At 41.6% G+C, this 7,095-nt stretch overlaps 1 pseudogene; it reads left to right on the top strand.

Annotated features, from left to right (window-relative positions):
- The first annotated feature begins 261 nt into the window (after positions 1-261).
- LOC150018070 (serpin B11 pseudogene) lies at positions 262-930 on the top strand (annotated as a pseudogene).
- Positions 931-7,095: the final 6,165 nt, after the last annotated feature.

The following is a 7,095-nucleotide window of genomic DNA, read 5'->3' as shown; positions in this document are numbered from 1 at the left end:
CTCATCTCCAAAATGCAATGCTGAATTATATATTCTGCTTGAGATTTCACTGTATATGATTTTCAAACATACCACAGTAGAAAATGTACTCTGGAATGCAAATCCAGTAATTAAGCTGGGCATGCTGCAAAGCTGGCAATGTCTTTGAAAACATCTTTTCTACCACTGCTGCCACCACACCGCATCCTCTCCACCCTGGCTCCACCCTTCCTACCTGTCTGGATGAGGAAAATTACAAACCTCTTTGCAAAAGGCACAATCGACCCTTCTTCTATAATGGTCTTGGTGAATGCCATGTATTTCAAGGGACAATGGCAAAATAAATTTCAGAAGCAGGAGACGATTAAAACCCCCTTTCAGCTGAGCGAGGGGAAGAGCGTGATCGTGGACATGATATATCAGATGGGCATGTTTAAATTGGCCTTCGTAAAGGAGCCACAGATGCAGGTGCTGGAGGTGCCCTATGTGAACAACAAACTGAGCATGACTATCCTGCTGCCGGTGGACACAGCTACTCTAGAACAGGTAGAGAAGCAGCTGAATGTGAAGATGTTTTACAAGTGGACCAGCTCTTCCAACATGATGCAAAGAGAAGTTGACGTGCATTTGCCCCGCTTCAAACTGGAGATGAAGTATGAGCTGAATTCCCTGCTAAAATCCCTCGGGATGACGGATGTCTTCAACCAGATCACAGCTGATCTGTCTGGAATGTCACCAGCCAAGGGCCTGCATTTATCAAAGGTCATCCACAAGTCCTATGTGGATGTCAGCGAAGAGGGCACAGAAGCAGCGGCGGCTACTGGGGACAACCTTGTTATGAAAAGACTCCCCATCCGAGCTCAGTTCATGGCCAACCACCCTTTCCTGTTCTTCATAAGGCGCACTGACACCAACACCATTCTCTTCTGTGGGAAGCTCGCCTCTCCCTAAGCACATGGGGTTGAACAGGGTTCAGAGCCACAGAGGAGGGGCAGGGACAAGGCTGTGGCTCAGAGCAGTTCACACCTCTCACACTTCTGTGGGTCTAGGATCTCTCCCAGCTTATTTTATGAGTCGATGAACCCTAAGATTATGGTAGCCATGGAAGAAGGCATAGTTAACCCCCAAAAAACTTTTCTGGCTCTCTTATCTCTGGGGCCTCATTTGAGTGCTGTCTGGGTGACATAATTGAGTCACTGAGGAAAATGTTAAAGGATTACGTTTTCTTGACTTGTGTATATCTTCCAGTGAGCTCTTGGATAAGTGCTCTGCCTTTGGAAAACCAATTGATGAGCTTCCACGTTGGTTGGATTTTTAAATGTTATAATTTTCCTTGTCCATGTAAATATAACATTATGAATTTCAATTCAGAATTCTGTACTGACTCTAATAAATACACAGCATGCCTTAAGTTCTTTGAAGCCATTTTAGTGGAATTTTTGGTCAAAGTTTTATCAAGTCCTAAATTGAATAGACTGTCCTTTTATCTCTTCCCACTGGTGGCATGTGTTTCTCTATGTCAACAGAGAAAGCAGAGCTCAATGAGGCACCCAGCCCAGCGGAACCAGACACAAAAAAGGCACATAGACCTCCAGCCAAACACCAGATCTCCTACCCCAGAGTGAATAACTTTAAAAGATTCTGGCCATTTCATTATTCATTGTACTCTGGTTAATTTCTTGCAGAAATATTTCCTGAGCACCTACTAAGTTCTAACACCATGTTCACCCATAGATATGCACAGTGAAAAACAGAGAGTCTCAGTCTTTGTCTTCTTTAGCTTGTGTATCAGCAGAGAAGGCAGACTCTAGAATAGCAATGACAATGGCTGCTGTGAGAAGTCTGTTACCAGCAAGAAGAAGCCATGAGGATGGAGTGATGGGGGTGGGGTGGGGTGGGTGTTCCTTTCAGTGATGAGCCCTGTAAGCCATTTCAGGGAGTGAGGGCTCTTTTTTTGAGGAAAGTGACTTGATCAGATTTGCATTCTGGGAAGACCACTTGGGCTTCCAAATGGCCATCTTCACGATGGGAAAGATGCATTATAAACTACATGAAATAAGTAACCAAAGAGCATTTTCCATGTCAATAATCCCTTCGGTAGGGTTGGGGCAGTTTAGGAACGGGGATAAAATGCCTGTTCATGGTTTATTTTGGTTACACGTAGATAGCATCTTTGACAGTTTAGGTGTGACAGCGAAAGGCGCCATTAGGGTGCTTATTGGGTGATGGAATTGCCCAGTAATGTGGACATGAGTCAGAGTCACCCTCAACAGCTCTGATACATCTATGCCAAGAGTTCCCCAGTCTGGTTCCCAAGCACCTTTGGCCTTCAATGTTGAAAAGATCCTTTGTTAAGATGTAATAAGGCTGTTGGCTGACATTTACCAGCCTGGGATTTGGCAGGGTTTCCAAGTTCTATATGCAATCTACAGATTCATTTTTAAAATACTGCTTTCTATTAATAAAATCTTTGTATGGAAAAAAAAAAAAAAAGAAAACATCTTTTCTAGAAAGTAGGCTTATTTTGGATTTTCCCCTTCTAATTTCCATTACATCTAGACAGACTTTGTAAGTAGCAACTTTTTCTCCATTATGGGTGCTTTATGTATTTTTCATCATTCTTCCCCTAAGACAGGTCATTACTAACCATCTAATGAGCTATTCTTTACATAGGATTTATATGGAAGCAGCACAAAGGATGTTCTATTAAGATTCACTGCAGGATCTATCCCCCTAAAAAAGTGACCTGACATAATAAGTGGGGAAATAGCCTTGGTCAGAAATACTACCTACCAGATGGCATAAGTGTTCACAAAGAAGCTCTGGTTTGTGGAGAATTGATATGTACCCTCAGACCTGTTCCATGGCACCCAGGCCTGTCTCCCACAGTGCAGGTGTTCTATGTGTGTAAGAACAAGTACAAGTAGCTTTGGAGGTGCAATCCACCACATGAACGGGAAGGCAAGAGTCCGTAAATAATTAACTGCTGTATTAGACCGGCAGATATTACAGTCTAACACATGCAGCACATGTTTGCATGGCACACAGCAGAGGTGTATGGGGGAAACTGTTCATCTGCCAGGGAAGTATTACATAATTGATTAAAATAAACTTAGAGAACTAGCATAGCATCTCACTCGGCTTTTGCCAATGGCTGAGCCAGAGAATGGGATGCATTCTGAAAATACAGAAATCTGGTTTAGCTTAAATCAATTATCAAATATTCATTTGAACACTTACTCTATCAGTCACTGTCAAAGCTCAGTGTGCATATAAATTAGTTGGTACCTTTTTCACGATGCAAATTTATAAACCTAACTCCCAGAAATCCTGATTCAATAGCTTAATAGGGCCTGGAAGGCTGAATCTTCAATAAAGCCAAAAAGTGATTCTGAGACTAGTAGTCATCAGACCCTACCTGAGAACTCTTATAGACTGAATATATGTGTCTCCTCCAAATTTGTATGTTGGAACAATCTCCAATGTAATGGTTTTGAAGGTGGTGTCTTTCGGAGATAATTAGGTCATGACAGTGAAGGCTTCATGAATGGGGTAGTGTGCTTATTCAATAAACTGCAGAGGGCTCCCTCACTGCTGCTACCATGTGAGGACACAGCTGAAAGACACCAAGAGGTGTGGTCTCACCAAACGCCACCTACTGTTCATTACCGTGGCCAACGTTATGGAACTGGCACTATAGGTATTAGGTGAAGACAGGCAAGTATACAGGCAGTTAACAATCAGTACAGGAAGTGCTAGGAGAGAGAAAGAAGACCTCTGGGAGGAGCACCAAACCCAGATTTAGAAATATGAAAGAAGAATTCTGAGAGAGACTGGTCAAGTCAGAAGGAAGAGTACAAACGTAAGTTGAATAAAAAAGGAATTGGGACAGAGACTGGCATAAGTTAGACCTAAAAACACCTCCAGGCAAAGCATAGCTGAGGATCCCGTTGAAAATGCCTTGTTACAGAGTGTTGGGAGAATGCGCTGTAAAGCAGGAGAACAGTATTGCTCAGACCATACAGGCCTTGTCAGTCTCATTAATGAGTTTGTACTGAGTCATGAGAATAGTGGGGGACCATTTGCTAGACTTGGAATATACCCCTGGTTAAAGTGCGAAGGATGGATTATGGTAGAGTGTGACAATATTGTATTTGTAAGGCACTTCCCTACTTTAGAGCATATCAACCACCTAGCATTATTAGTCTCACCTCACGGATGAAGGAACTGAAATTTTAGAAAAATCAAGTATCTTTACAAAGACCACAAAGTTCATAAGTAGATGTGTAGCGAAGAGGGGACAGAAGAGATTCCAAACCTGAAATGTATCTGCTTTAAAAGTCAATGTTCTTTCCGCATTATAGTGTTGCCTTTTGGTCATTCTAGAATATAAGCATAGCATGGGAAGTGATTCCTGGATGATGAGTTTGCAACCTAATCTCTTAACCACAGGAAGGGTTTACGCTTTATATCTCACCTCATTTACCAAGTGAATGGGTCAGTATTTAAAGGGGATGAGGAGCCCACTCCCCAAGCCTCCCCTGGTTTCCACAGGTCACAGGTAAGGATGAGAATGCTCTTACTGCGAGAAGCCTTACAGGGAATGAGGTTGTCATGAGCACCGCTTCAAGGGAACAGGGAGATTTTTCTGCTTGTCAGAAGGGCTTGCTCTTCCAGGAACTTAAAACCAGCCTGTGTTTCTCTTGCCTCTCACTGCTCAAAACCGCAAAAAGGCTGGAATAAATAAATACTCTTGGACCTGACAGGCAGCAACGGGACAGCTCACTTTCCATGCCTCCCCTGCTTCCACGATCTAAAAATAAGGTAGAAGTACGGGCAGTTTCCATACATCGCATTGCAATCTTGGCTAAAAGTGATTTTCAAAATTTTTGCTCACGGGGGTGTCATTTGTTCAAATACATAGTCCAAGACTGTCCTTCGTTCAAGACTCCCATCATTCCTGGAAGCAGCCTCTGAATCAAAGTTCTGGCTTTCAATTTTTCAATTGCCTTCATACCTTCCCTGGTGCTGACCAAGGGCTCAGGTTAATAATGATGGGATGCTGGTGTTTGATCAGTGACTTATGGCATCTTAACCACTAAGTATGAATTTCCCTGATATAATCGTCATAAGGTTTGCTTTGACCGTAACCTAAATTAAAATGTACAGCATAATTCATTAACGATTGCTGAAATTTTGCCAGGGATTTAAATTTTTGAATTTAGAAGACCTTATTATGAATGGGGTTGGTATGTCTGTAAAATGAGAAGAAATTTAGAGGATGATTACATAATAATGATAATTGATATAATTAGCTTCTTTGGGGCAGGAATTATTTATTTGTGCTTCACACACAGGAGATACTCAGTGGGTATTAGCTAAGCAGATGAATAACTGAGTGGTTAGAAGGAGTGATGATAATCTTTTCCTATTTCTATACTACTTAATAAACTACTGAATTGGGTAATCTCATTTTTAATCTCATATGAACATTTCAAATATCCTATAAAGTAGACGGGATTTATTTTGTTATCTCCATCAGAGAAAATACTGCATTTAATGATGAGTGAAATGGAATTTGAATATAGGTATTTTTATAGTCACTCCCCTGCGCCAGGCAAAATCTCCAGCTTTACCTTAAGAAACCAAGACTTGCTTTAAGAAAACTTGTGAAATAGCTGCGGGACTCCTTTAACGTGTTAATCCTTCCATTCACAAACCCTTACCTACCTCAGGGGTCCCCAGTGAAGCCTAAGTGTAACCCTCAGTGTCTCCTGGTTCCTCTCCTCCAAACCTGTTCTCAGGATCTGAGAAATGCTCTCTCACCATATTATAGCTTAATAGCGACCCCTTTTGGGAGCTTTTGTTTCAACAGAGCAGATTATACAATTTAGACTGTCCATTGTCTTCCTGGCCCTTAAAGTGCAGTTTATTTGTCAAAGGACATAATAAAAGAAGCTCATAGAGTCAGCCAGCTGTAGCCAATAGCCTTAGAGCAGGTACTGGCCCATAGCATCCCCCTGCTTTGTGTCCTTGACCTGCTCTTACAGTGCATCCATCCTGTGGCAACATAATCTGGATACTGCTATGCGACTCAGGACCTTTCTATTTTTGTCTGCTCTTTGGACATTCTTCTCCAGCTCATTTATGTTCCTCAGCCAAGCTAGTCCCACTAGCAGGAGATGGCTATAAAATATGGACCAACCCTCTGAAACGTAGCATTTCTGGCATAACAACCAACAGATGAGTTTCAGGGAAAGGAAGGGATATTCAAGGGCTCCTTAAACCACATTTGCTGTGCCTCTGCTTAAGGTTCACTGCTGCAAATATTTATCACAGTTGATTTTATCAGTGAAGGAGAGACTGTTAAAACTATGTTTAAGATGTTTAGATAAGCTTTTCATGAGCTCTTGCTAAATCTACCTTCTGTTCCTTTCTACACACCACTCCTACTTCCAGCTCCCCAACTCCAAACACAGTGGCATTTGCACCACATGCAGGTGGCAACCCCGCCTGATATCTTACCTAAATTCAGTGTTTGGGCAGCCCAATCTGAGGCTATCACCCTAGGCTCCAATTTATCCAGGAAAGGGAGATCAGAAAATACCACATCCTTTTAGTGTTTTCTGGCCTGTTGAACTCCTGACTCTGAGAAATTAGACATCTGCCTAAAGGCTTTCCCCTGAAAAGTCTCTAGAGTCAAATACCAACTTTACTTGATTATTTTTACCACTCATATTTGCTCTCGTATGACAATGCTGATTCAAATATTGATAATACAACAGGTGATATACTGAGTTTTGAGATGTCAATTTAAAAAATGTTAAAGCTTGAAACAAAAGCTTAAAAATTCCTATAATCTTCTGTCACAAAGGAACAACTAAGATGCAAAAGCAGTTTACAATAAATATATGTTTGGGGAAAAGTGATCGAACAACGAGTGTTGATAAAGAATTTGCAAAATATGTATACAATCCCACTTAAAACTAGGGAAAACGCTGCTAAATATACCACACTAAAAATACCACACGGTGTGCAGGGACAAAAATTGGTCAGTGTCTCCTTTGCTCCACCCATTTTTTGCCCTTTGATGCTCAAATCTCGATAGTCTATTAT

Source organism: Furipterus horrens, unplaced genomic scaffold (assembly GCF_987537825.1).
Source record: "Furipterus horrens unplaced genomic scaffold, mFurHor1.1.pri manual_scaffold_2, whole genome shotgun sequence".
In the NCBI taxonomy this organism is placed as follows: domain Eukaryota; kingdom Metazoa; phylum Chordata; class Mammalia; order Chiroptera; family Furipteridae; genus Furipterus; species Furipterus horrens.
Note: the sequence above shows the minus strand (reverse complement) of the source record. Positions and strands in the feature narration are given on the sequence as shown.